The sequence below is a fragment of the Nicotiana tabacum genome, chromosome 22 (assembly GCF_000715075.1).
Source record: "Nicotiana tabacum cultivar K326 chromosome 22, ASM71507v2, whole genome shotgun sequence".
Classification (NCBI taxonomy): Eukaryota; Viridiplantae; Streptophyta; class Magnoliopsida; order Solanales; family Solanaceae; genus Nicotiana; species Nicotiana tabacum.
Window position 1 is genome coordinate 68,790,437 of NC_134101.1, and position 14,158 is coordinate 68,804,594.

Below are 14,158 nucleotides of genomic sequence, written 5' to 3' on the forward strand. Positions count from 1 at the left end.
TCCAGAAATCAAGGGATTCAATCCCTAACCTTAACTGGTATATCATGAGAATAAGCAGCACAAGAGAATTCTTGAAGAATCTTATATTTCTTCAATATATGCCAATGTAATTCTCAATTAATTTTTTCGCATCATAATTGAACCGAGATGGTCAACCGGTCATGCCAACTAATATTTATTTCAGTAAACCTCTAGTTTACTTGTGGCTTGTGATTGCATCATCATGCTTATACTTGTGTAGTACAAATAAAAGAAAAGTCAGGTAACCTTTCATATTTACCCGGTACGATTATAGTAATATAAAGATATTCAATCTTCTTTTCATTTATAGTCTCAATATGCCAACCACTTTGGCTAATATATTTGTAAATCAAAATATTTTTTTGAGACTTACTACAATATTAATGTTATGAACAATTTCATTCATCCGGGTAGTAACAAATTAGTTCTTTCAGAACTCTTAACTATTTTTTTTTGTACTACAAGATCTTTTGTCACACCATCCATATAATGAATGTCTCCTTCACAAAGAGAATCATATCATAATAATTGTAATGTTCAAAATCATCACAAGCAAAATAATTTTTTTTTGCTTTAATTTTGCTTTTAATAACTTTCATAAGGCATGACAAAATATATTTTGGCGTATCATATGCATGCGACCAATGATATATTTATGTAACTACACAATAATATTCATTATCTTTCTTTGTCTCAAACCTCCCTTAGAGGTGAGTTGTAGTATTTATCCAACTATGCACAAGTACATTATTATGCATAATCTTTATCATATATATATTTTCACATTCACTTTCAGGAATGAGTATGCAATCTCAATGTTTATCACAAGTCACATTCTCTTCAAAGAATTTCTCCCTTTTTATAATTACCATAGTGATAACTATTATTATTTTGGCCTTTCGCACGCCCACATTCATTGGTCAACCACTTATCTTTATTTAGACTTATCATACACTGCTATCACATTCACTAAGAAGGAGGTGGAGAAGCGAAAGCACAAGGGATTCATCATTCAATCCTCACTCAAGACAAGAGTTTGGATCGTTTTATGTTTTTTTTTATATTTGTGGTGAATTACTCCATATCTATGGAATAGTTCTCTTTAGGGATTGATGGATTTGGTGTATTGATAATTGTTTATGGATATTAACTCTAGCACAGAAAATTAAATATCTGGACCAGCATACTTGGAATCTGGAACTCTTTTTGAAATGGATAACAACAAGAGAAACAAAACGATTGTAATATACGTTTTATGGAATTGGAGTTGCTAAAGGACTTGCAGTATGATGCATCCATACTACAGAAGATTTACATTAGAAGAATGAACTGCATTCTTCTATAAAATACACTTAATATTTATAAAATTAGCTTGTCTTTTCCTACCTTTTAGTCTTTGTCATCTTGATTGTTCTGTTAAATGATAATATCTAGGGGTGTCAATGGATATTTAAAAACCGACTAAATCGACCGAACCGTACCGAACCGAATTTTAGGTTTCTTTTAATAAAATCATAGATTTTTTTATATAAATTTACAAACGTACCGATAATTAGGGTAGGTCTTTTATTTTAAGAAAATAAACCGAAAAAATACCGAACCGTACCGAATAAATTTACATATAAAACATATATTTATATATTAAGTTTAAAAATAATAATGCATTAAATTTTTCCTTTGCCTTTGAAATTATAAAAATGATTATATGCCAACAAGTAATTAAAATCAAAATTCGAATTCCCAAACCTATTATGCTACTCCTACTGAAACAAAATTATTTTCAACATATTCACTAGCAAGACACAAAGTATTCTAACGATTATGAGTAGCAAACTAAATGTATTGAATATGTTTCCTTTTGTATGATTTAGATTTATCCTTTTGAATATTTAATCTTCTGTAGACTTTATTCTTGAGTCCCAACTTGGTTAATATTTTTCTACTCGTATAATTTTTTTTCTTTGCTTAGTTTCTTTTATATTGTTGTAGAGTAGTTGATGGATCTATATTATGGCCATCTTTCATGTTTTCTTAATTCATCCTCATTTAAACAGTAAAACTGTCTAGAGAGTTTTGTTAAGTCCTATAAAAATATGTATGTTATTGCATTTTACGTTTACTAGCGACTTTTACATGACATTTAAAAAAATACCAAAAAGTAACCGAACCGTACCGATATCGAAGAGAAACCAACATAATTGGGATGGTTTCGAAAAGTTTAATTTTGGTTATATATAATAGAATAACCGAAAAATTGATTTGGTACAAATTTTATAAAATAACTGACCGAAATGAACCATTGACACCCCTAATAATATCCATGTTGCTTTCTCTCCTATCCACTTAGTAGGCTCTCTAGATTTCATCTTGATACTTTTATTTTTCTTGTATATGTATATAGACCTTAAATCTATGTCCATTTTAACAAATTAAATTTGGAGAAAACTTTATTTATGGCCAGCCGCTAGAAACTAATATCAACCGCTAGCCACAAAATTGTGGTATGCATTTTATAGTCCAAAACTAATTAAAAGGCTAGTCACTGACCCAACTATCACGGAAACACAGTTCCGTCCTTCATCCAAAAACCTCTCTTCTCCAATTCCAACTCAAGTTCCAAAATAGAAAAATGAAATCTAAGATAAGAAGCATGAATTTGAGATCTTCAATGCCGTCATATTATACATACCTAAAGCCATGAGCGTTGGGCAAAACTTAGGAACTCCAAAATCACTGCTAAATTATGACCAAACGATGCTCAATCTCCAATTGCAATATGCCAGCAAATATCCAATTCAGAACAGACCTCTTAGTATCAACCACAAAGGGCTTAATTCCTTGTTTCAATTTGAAGATTGTGAACCACCTTCATTATATAAATTGTGTCACTTCTTCTGGTTTCTTCTTCTCTTCCTATAACAAAAACAAAAATCAGAAATCCCAAACAAAAAAATAAAAAAAAAACGAACTAAAAGGGGTAAAGAGCAAAGCAAATCTCGCCCATTGATGTTCTTGGATATGGATAGAGGTAGCTGGTAAGCTTAAAGAGAGAGAGAGAGAGAGAGAGAGAGAGAGAGAGAGAGAGAGAGAGAGAGAGAGAGAGAGAGAGAGAGACTGAATTGTTTCTCTCTTTTTAAGTTTTTTTTGTTTTTGTGAGTGTGTGTACTGAGGGGCGAAGCTACAGTGTAGCAAGGGTGGTCAACTGACCACCCTTCATCGAAAAATATCAGAAAATTAACACTGCGTATATAGGTAAAATTTTGGATTTACATGCATGTAATACATATTGAACACCCTTACAACAATGAACAATCATAGCTCAGTGGCAGATGGTGGTTAAGAGGGCCTCATGGTCGCGGGTTCGAGCTCCACTCTCCACAATTTTTATTTTTCTTGTTCAAGTTTGAACACCCTTGAAATATTTTCTAGCTTCGCCACTGTGTGTACTGTTTGGTGTTATTCTCAAGAAAGTTCAAAAGAGAAGTGGTGAGCATGGGCTACATAGAAATCATCGAGGCACTCACTAATTTTCGTCATCTAAAAAAGCACAACTGGTGTGGCTTTTATATAGGTGGCACGTGTGACAGACATATACTTTGCTATTTTAGGTGGGTTTTTAGTTTATGTGGCTTTAGGATTAATGTAAGTAGTGTAGTTATGTTAAATTGGTGCAAGGAAGAAATTAATGTGCTTAGTATATTGTATTTACATCAATGAAGTGTTCTGTTTTGCTTTATTTATGCTTATTTGTCTTGCCTGTGAATTAATTTCAGTTTTAATGAGGTAACGTGTTGTTTGACGATTATTTCAATTACACAATTGTGTTTACTAATTGTGTTAAATCACTATACAATATATATATACAAAATAAACTGTCACTATACAAAATATATACAAAAATAGACTGTCATTATACAAAAAATATATAAAATAGACTGTCACTATACAAAAATATACAAAATAGACCGTCATTGTACAATTTATATACAATAAGTGTCACTATACAAAAATATACAAAATAGACTGTCATTGTACAATTTATATATAATAGGCTGTCACTATACAAAAAATATATAAAATATACAGTCACTATACAAAATATATACTAAATAGATTGTAACTATACAAAAAATATACAAAATTGATTGCCATTATACAAAATAGACTGTCACTATACAACAAATATACAAAATAGACTGTCCATATACAAAATAGACATTTCGGGCTATTAGATGTAATATGTTTGGGCCGGAGGGCCATTTTCTATCAATGGACAAAAATATGGGCTATTAAAATTTTGAGGGGTTATAGAGGGTAGTTTTCTCTTAAATTTGATAAGCTCGCTCAATATATAGAGTAAGTATATATATTACCATCTTATAAAACTAGTATAATTTTCAATTTAAAGTGCTATAAACAAGGGTGGCTCTAAATAACGACCCTATTCGAGTAATAAATAGTTAACTGGATCTTATCTAGAGGTTGGCTAATTATTTAAATGATGTGCCAAAGAGTTTTTGCATCGACTCTTTCCCCTTTTATTTTTATTTTTTTGTATACATACTAAAAATTCTCACTCGCAAATCAGCCAATAGATTAAGCATTTTCTATATTGATGCTGGCTTTGAGACAGAATCTCTTCATGAGGGTTTTACAATCCAAATTGAAATTCAAGTTCAGCGACAATTGAATTTCCATAAGAACACAGTGTGAATTGAAATATATATTGAGAAGACAGAGTTATACTGTTCTAGTTGTGTTGTATCTGTTTTGAAGGTAAAGACAGACATTTATAACCTTTATTTAACTTCTTTAAAATATGTCGGTTAAAAATTTAATTTTGATTTTAAAAATTTCATTCTATAAATGAGTTTATAGCCTGGTATATTTAAGATCATCGTTCTCAAACAAAAGTTCTTTCTAAATTCTGCCAAATCATACATGTTCACATAAATAAAATGGAGGGAGTATTTGTTACCAGAACTCATTTGGAAGTATATTTGCCAAATCATACATGCTCACATAAATAGCCTTTTCTCTCGCTATAATTCTACTATTATTCTAGAGAGATATTGGACATTATTGATTTGCAGTTACGCCAACATTCTGGCAGCCAGAACCATTTAAAGTGGTTATAAGATTCAGGTTATTATGAGCTATTTAAAAAAAGCTGAATACAGAGACACCTAAAATTACAGTTGTACATACACCTTAAGTAGGTCTTATTCCGATTAAACACCTATACTAGGTACAAAGTATATCAATCAGACACGCACAAGCTTAGAAATACCTCAACCTCGTGTCTGCAAGTGCTCCTTACGTGGAATAATTAGCCAATTAAATTGGACGCGTTATAAATTGTAATGGAAGAGGTAGTGAAGCGATACAAGGAGTCTTGGCCGGAAAACGCTATCTCCGACGAACTTTCTTCTCTTCTTTATTATTTAGTCGCATACAATTATACAAATACATTATTTTTTGTCCGTAAAACGGTACAGTTGAATTTGTTCGTGGTTTCTAGACAAGTAAATTAATTTGATCCAAAAAGTAACGAAATAACTGATGAAATATAAAATACTCAGTCTTAAAATGTAGATGAAATGACAGAGCTGACGAGTCTGGAAACAGGGTTTCCGGGCACGATAATGATGAGATCAAAGAGCGAGAAAGCAAAATTATATTAAAACTCTGTATAGAATATAGTATAAGTTAGCCAAAAAATCCAGCTCCCTTACAATGATCATTGAGCTTATTATTTATAGCTATGAAGAAGGTACTAGGGTCGTGCCCTTCTTTAATGTCAATTATGAGGAGCATTGATGAAGACGTAACGGTGAACATAAATGCCAAATTCTCTGTAACGGGCCGTTTTTCTTTAATGCTGTAGAATATTCCTCATTGAATGCTACCAGGCGCAAAGTATTCAATGCCTTCACGAACGTTATCTTTTCTGATGACACACGGGATATTTGCGTCCGGTTTTTCGTCCTTCCTGCTTAGGTTCCACGTGTCCCCTTCTTAGGTGGCCACGTGCTATAACATATTTTATCTAATACAGATGGTCCCCCTACTTTCCGGTGACATAACTTTGTGTTAACAGAAAGTTGGTAGAAATACTCTTTTGGCGAGAATTACTATAATTCCTTTTGAAGGCCACTTACGGTTGATTAGACGCATGTCTCTCCGCATTTAATGCCCCGAACACGTGTCTTCCCATGATTTAGCACGCCTTTTGCCAGTTATCGAGGTAATCTTAGCCAAGGATTTAGCCACCAAAACTTTACTTATACGTATCAACTTCCCCCCCTTGTATTCCAACTTCCTTCATCTTATTTCGCCTACTGAATCTTCATTTTCTTCAAACAAAAACCCTTTCTCTTTTTCGATGGCTTCCTCCTCAAAACGTATTGGTTCTTTAAAAGGCAAAAACAAAACCGACGACTTTGTCGTTTCAACCATGGACTCCATCATACCAAAAAGACTCAATACCGCAAAGGATTTTAAGGATAAATTCCCTTCTGTTAACCCTCGTACATGGGCTCTTAGCAGGTATCCTTCTTCCATCCGTCCTTCTAGTATTCCCGCAATGAAGGAAGATTGTCGTTGCCATGAATTGGATATCATCGCTCCTGATCTATCAGAGCGAGTGACCCTTCCCAAGGAAGATTTTACATACTTTTATACGTATCCCTCTACTTTGGGTGCGTTTTCTTTGAGTGGAGAGCTTGATTCCATGATTGCGAAATTTTACTTCTGCTATCAGGTGTGTTTGGCACAGGTAAGTCATTCTGTATGGAGGACGGTTGCTTGTCTTCGATGCTTGTGGCAAGAAACTGGAGAAGAACTAACATTATCTCACATGATGAATCTCTACTCCCCGAAGATTTTTCGGGAGGGGGGGGGGGATTATGATAAATCTCTGTAAACGAGGATATCGTGCTTTGTTGACTAGCATGGATAATGATAGTGATCGCGGGTGGATGAAACGGTTCGCCGCGGTTGCCACTAGCTGTATCATTCCAACAACGGCTTCATCCTTTCCGGTCGCTTGGAACCGCGCTCGTAAAATCTCTAATATTTCTTCTTTCATTAAACATTCTTCTATGGTTGTGTTTTCATTCTTCGTATGTTTCGGCAACTCGATGGGTTCCGCCGGTGGTGAAAGGCTTAGACTGGTAGGTTCAGAAAATTTTGGACATCACAACGCCAGAAACTCGCTTGTGGAAAGAGTTGGCCCTGAAATATGGGTGGAAGGCCAAAAATCATAGTAATTTGAACTCACCTCGCTTCCATCTTTCTCTGCTTTGCATATCGATTGAACCCTTCTAACTTATTTATGAAATTAGGTCTACCTGAGGGCTCTGTTGCTGTCCCCGAGGAGGACATTTTAGCTGATCCCGTTGATGCAGCGAGGCGGATTCAGGACGCTCTCGCTCGAGCATGTATCTTCGGGCTTGCTTCGGGTGCAACCACATCTTCACGGAGTCATCGGCCAGAAGATAAACAAGCGAAGAGAAGTCGTTCCTTCGTGGATGGGGAAAAGAATAAGTTGGCAAAGACTGCTGTCCCTGAGCTATCTCTAGTGGCGATGGCGCCTGGTCCTTCTTCCGGGCCGGTCATAGACACTGTGATGATTGATGATGATGAAGAAGCTAGTGATGAGGGATCTTCTCTTCATAGAAGGCGACAATCCTTATCATCTCAACAGGATGCTCAACCTGTTGAGACAGTCATACCAACCGAGGATGATGTCTCGACACTTTGGGGAGAATTTGATTTGGTAGATAATGCCAACTCCCGTTCTCGGGCCCCAATTGTTGTGCCCTGTACTGCGAGGCAGAGTACCCGGTCCTTGCCGTCTTAGGTTGGTGAGCACCCAACATCCAGTGCTGCTTTTGACACAACTGTTTCTCATCTTCTACCCCGTTAGCTTCATCTCCACCTTCTCTAACACCAGCAACTGCTGCATCACTTCCATCTTCATTCACTCTTCCACCGGCAACATCATCTATAACGGCCGCACCTGACCATGAAGAAGGCATTCCTCTTCCACAATCCCAGTTCATGGGAATTTGGGGCAAAATTATGATACCCCTTTTGAAGATCCTCAGAGGATGAGGAATGTTACTTTTTCGGTCTCTACCGGGTGCAATCTTCTTTCCCGGCCGATGGAGCTTACTAACAATCTGAAGCGTTTGGCTTCAGAGAAGGATTGAGAAAATATTTAGACACTCTCGGGAGAGTGTTTGTTGAACAATGCTATGCATAACGCCGCAACGGTACGTTTCTTTCTTCCTCTGTTATTTCTCCTACTTTTGATCCTTAGAGGAGGAGGAATGTTACTTTTTTTGTCTCTACCGGGTGCAATCTTCTTTCCCGGCTGATGGAGCTTGCTAACAATCTGAAGCGTTTGGCTTCAGAGAAGGATTGAGAAAAGATTCAGACACTCTCGGGAGAGTGTTTGTTGAACAATGCTATGCATAACGCTGCAACAGTACGTTTCTTTCTTCCTCTGTTATTTCTCCTACTTTTGAATGAATGTATTTTAAGTTTTACCTCTTCTTGTTTTGTAGGCCAACTTCCTTGCTTCTGAGGGCCTTCAAAGGTTGATTCGTGAGAAGGAAGGACTTACTTCTGAACGGATCAACTTTTGGTAGAACGGGACAAAAGCATTCTCCAACTCTCAGAACTGGAAACCAGAGCCACCAAGGCCAACGTTTTGGAAGCTCGTTTGCAGAAAAGCAAGCAAGAAGTGATAACCCTCAGCCAAGAAGTTGGCCCGCTAAGGGTTAGATTTGATTAAGCCAAGGCTAAATGGGCTGAAGTCCAGGATGCTATTCTTGCTGCAACCGAGTGCGAGGTTGCTGCTGAAAAGGCAACTAACTTGGAAGCAGCCTTGAACTCTAAAGTCGAAGAGCTTGCTGCCGCGAGGGAGAAACATGCCCATCTAGAAGAGAAGTACAGGAAAACTATCGAGCATAACAGGCTCTTTAGTTCAACTGTTCGCGAGCTTGACGTCAGCCTTAAATCTGTTAGGTCCGCCCGGGAAAATCTTTCTGCCGAGATAACCCAATTCAAAGAAGAACTCAAGCGCCGAGAGGCTTCCCTCGTTGTTGAAATAACTTACGCCATGTACAATATGAGAAAAAAAACCTTGGAATAAGCCAAAGCTGGTGTCATTGATATTGATGCCGAAATTGCTAAGGCACGCGCTTGAGTTAGCCATTAAGACTGGCCTTCCATCGAGGTCCGATGTATCAGGCCCATCTGGTTCTGGTTCCAAATTTTTGGGAATTGAAGAAGAATCGAAGGGCGGCGATGTTGAAGATCAGGCTGGGAAAATCTCGAGCCATCGTTGCAACTGTCTACCACTCCCGGGGGCGTGGACACTTCTCTTTCTCCTGGGCCCGGAGGCACTACAGTTTAACTTTACTTATCTTTTCTCGTTTTGTATTTCTTTTGGCAAGTTCTTGTAAATGAAGACATATTTTTGCTCAAATGTTTTATTTTGAGTCTTACTTTTGCTTGAATATCCGTGTAAGTTTTTTAACCCTTATATTCTTTTAAGGATTCTGCGCATGTTTTTCTGTTCACATTTTACTGTACGTGGTCTCGGATGAATTTTCTTCGATGCACTTTGTTTCCGAGAATTATCCCTTTTATGTGAGGGTTTCAAAAAGTATTTGCGCAAGTTTGCTTTTTGCGTCCTTTTCATATGTGGCTTCGGGTGTATTTTTTCCCGATAGCATTTTTGTTTCCGGGCATAAATTCCCCTAGAACCAACCCTTTAACGTGAGGGTTTTTATAAGAGAGGGCCCTCTTATGTTTACGGTGCTCTTGAATAGGACGACTCCTGTTCATTACGACACTAACATTTGAAGTACTTGTTTAAATTTCAAATGAAAAGTTTAGCTCATCGTTCAGACAAGAAATAAGATAAAAGTAAAAGGATTTCATTTTATTCCTTCCATTTTCAGAGATTACATAAGCATTTTGCTATGCAGAAAAGAAATTGCCATGACTTGTGGCTATCTTGTACAACTTGTTTCTATGGGACTGGCTGCGCAGTCCACAGTCCCGATGATATATTTTATTCCTGGATTTTGTTCCCCGATTGACATGGCATTTAGTGTTATCGCATCTTCATATCATTCCCCCTAGTATTCGAATGCGAAAAATGTGAATTGGAACACTGGAAGTCTTGTATCTTCGAAGGTTCCACCAATGAATTGCTAGGTAATCCTTCACTCGGCAACATATCTTATTTTCCCTTAGAAACCCATGCTATCGAGCGAAAGAATACCTAATAGTCCTCTAGTGGTTTGTGATCGTGAATGGTTGGGTAAACTCTGTTCGGCAACAAACTTAAATTCCCGATGGGAAATTTCTATCGAACTAAAGATTACCTAATCGCCCCCGAGTGAAGCCTTAGCATTGGAGATCTTATTGATGTTGTCTTCGTAGTATGCTTTCTATCACTGCCTCATTAAAAACCTTGCCAGAAAAATCCAATTGGGATAAAAATTGAACGAAGGAAAAAAGAGTGCACTACATACTTCCTGCTTGGTTAATGTTTATGAGCAATAATATTTTTTGAGGCGTGCCACGTTCCAGTTGCTAGGTAACTTGTCTCCGTTCTGGTCTTCCAACTCATGCGAGCCTTTCCCAGTGACAGCTAAAATCCGATAGGGACCTTCCCACGTTGGACCCTGCTTCCCCGCGTTAAGCTCCCGGGTATTTTGAGTTACTTTCCTCAGAACTAAATCTTCCACTTTGAAATAACGAAAATTAGCTCTTCGATTATAATATCACTCCATTCTCTACTTTTGCGCCGCCATTCTTACATGCGCCAAGTCCTTGTGTTCCTCGAGCAGCTCCAAGTTGATTAACATTGCTTTGTTGTTTGATTCTTTGTCCGCCTGGAAATACCTTAAGGTTGGTTCCCCTACCTTCAATGGTATCCAAGCTTCTACGATGTACACAAAGGAAAAAAAGGTTTCTCCTATGCTTGACTTGGCCGTTGTTCGGTAGGCCCATAAAACCCCAGGTAATTCTTCGGGCCAGTTGCCTTTTGCTGCTTCCATCCTTTTCTTGAGATTTTGAATAATCACTTTGTTTGTTGACTCCGCTTGACCATTTGCGCTCGGATGATAAGGTGAAGAGGTGATCCTCTTTATCTTCAAATCTTCAAGGAACTTTGTAACTTTTGCGTCAATAAACTGCGACACATTATCGCATGCAATCTCTTTTGGTATTCCAAACCTGCAAATTATATTTTCCCACAGGAAGTCGACTACTTAGCGTTAAGGACCTGCTTTCACCCATTTAGAAAAATAGTCAGTCAAAATTAAAAGAAACCTTACCTTTCCAGTAGTTGGTGGTAGTGGTCTGACGATGTCTATTCCCCATTTCATGAACGGCCACGGGGACAGAACCGAATGTAGGGATTCTGCCGGATGATGTACTAGTGTGCGTAGCGTTGGCACTTATCACATTTTCGTACGAAATCTTTGGAATCTTGTTCCATACGGGGCCAGTAATATCCTGCCCGAACTAATTTTAGCACCAAAGAGTCTGCACCCGAGTGGTTGCCGCATATCCCTTCATGAAATTCTCTCATGACATAGTTAGCTTCTGATGCTCCTAAGCACCGGGCTAACGGGCCTTGAAAGGATTTTCTGTACAATTGGCCTTTCTTAAAGCTATATCGTGCAGTTTTGGCGCGTAATGCTCTTGATGTTTTGGGGTCTTCGGGTAATTTTCCATGCTCGAGATAATCTATTATTTTATTTCTCCAGTTCCAAACCAAACTAGTCGAACTCACCTCATAGTAACTATCTGTGTCCAAGACCGAGTTCTTTAGTTATACTACCGTCCCTGATTCTGATCCATGGATTTTTGTCGATGAGCCCAAATTTGCTAATGCATCTGCTTCCGTGTTATCTTTCCTCGGGACATGAGTAATTGACCACTCCCGGAATCGTGCCAATAAAGCCCGAACCTTTATCACATATTGTTGCATACGTTCCTCTTTGGTGTCAAAAATTTTGTAAACCCGATTTACCACCAACTACGAATCATATTTGATTTCAATGACTTCGGAGTCAAGCCCCCGGGCCAATTCAAGCCCTGCAATCAAAGCTTCGTACTCTGCTTCATTGTTAGTTAAAGGAATCGTTCTGATAGCTTGCCTTAAGGTTTCCCCCGAAGGCGCAATCAAGATTATTCCGAGCCCGGACCCTTTTACATTTGAAGCTATATCCATAAATAAGGTCCAAACTCCCGATGTCGATTCTGGCACTATTATTGCCTTCTTGGCTGTCAGAGGCAATAGTCCCGCGCTGAAATCAACCACAAAGTTAGCCAAGACTTGTGACTTAATTGCAGTCCTCGATTTATACTCTATATCGAACTCGCTCATTTCAACGGCCCATTTGGCCAATCTACCCGAGAGCTCGGGTTTTTGGAGGATATTCCTCAAAGAAAAAGTAGTCACCACAGCTATCAGGTGGCATTGTAAATAGGGCCTCAGCTCCCAATCGGTGACTACGAGAGCGAAGGTCAGCTTTTCTAGATGTAGGTAGCGAGTTTCTGCTCCCGTTAAAATTTTGCTAACGTAATAAGTGGGAAATTGCGTACCTTTATCCTCTCGGACTAAAACTGCACTTACTGCAACTTCTGAAACCGCGAGGTAGACTAGCAATGTTTCACCTTCTTTTGGTTTTGAGAGCAACAGAGGGCTTGACAAAAATATCTTTAACTCCTTCAAGGCTTGCTGACACTCCGGTGTCCATTCGAAATTATTTTTCTTTTTGAGTAGTGCGAAGAAGCGATGACATTTTTCCGATGATCGGGAAATGAACCTACTCAAAGCTGTCAATCTTCTTGTGAGCCTCTGGACTTCCTTTACGTTAGGCAATTAATCTGGGATGTCCTCTATGGCCTTGATTTTGTCGGAATTTATCTCAATTCCCCTTTGTGAGACTAGGAATCCTAAGAACTTATCGAACTGACCCCGAACGCACACTTCTCAGGGTTAAGCTTCATATTATGCTCCCTCATGATGTCAAATGTTTCTTGCAAATGCTTCAGGTGGTCATTTGCATTCAAATACTTAACGAGCATATCGTCTATATATACTTCCATAGTCTTTCCTATTTGTTTTTCGAAGATGTTATTCACGAGTCGTTGATAAATGGCTCCGGCATTTTTTTAACCCGATGAGCATTAGATTGTAACAATATGTACTAAAATTCATTATAAACAAAGTCTTTTCCTGGTCTTCTGGGTTCATCTTGATTTGATTGTACCCTAAATAAGTATCGAGGAAACTCATTAACTCGTGCCCGACCGTGGTATCAATCATTTGATTGATATTCGGAAATGAGAATGAGTATTTCAAGCACGCCTTATTAAGATCCTTATAATCTACGAACATGCGAAATTTATTATTTTTCTTAGGAACTACTACTACATTAGCTAGCCAGTCCGGATATCTTACCTCTCGGATTGAACCAATCTTAAGTAAACAAGTTACCTTTTCTTTGACGAATTTATTCCTTGCTTCAGTAATAGGGCGCTTCTTTTGCCTTACTGGAGGTATATTGGGATCCAAGTTTCTTCTTCTTCTTCGAGTTTCAATATGAAATTCAGCCAAAATCAAGTCTAATCTTCACCAAACACCCTCAAAATTGAGATATAAACTCCAAACAATATTTCTAATTTTTTGCAATAACACCCAATCCAAACAAATAATGATTTTTGAAAATCCAAATTCGAATTCAAAGCTTCAAAGTTTTTTAATGGCCGTCAATCGTAGAGAGTCAAATACCTTCAAAATTTATTGAGTCGATATGTATACAAGTTTTTGTTGTCCCACTATGACACAGTACAAAAGGATTCAATTTCCATAAAATGTCTGACAATGCAACTTATCTAGAACCTCTTATATTGAAGTTAGGACAGTTTGGGTAAGAATTTAAAAATGGTTAAAGTGACGTAATGGAGAGCCTTAAATACGTTTGCTCATTTTTTTGTTTGTACGCTTTAATTTTCTGAAATTCTATGAATTTTGGAACGTTAGTAATTGGCATATTCCCAGCTACGTGTAATGTGAAAATAGGATAGGGAAAGATGA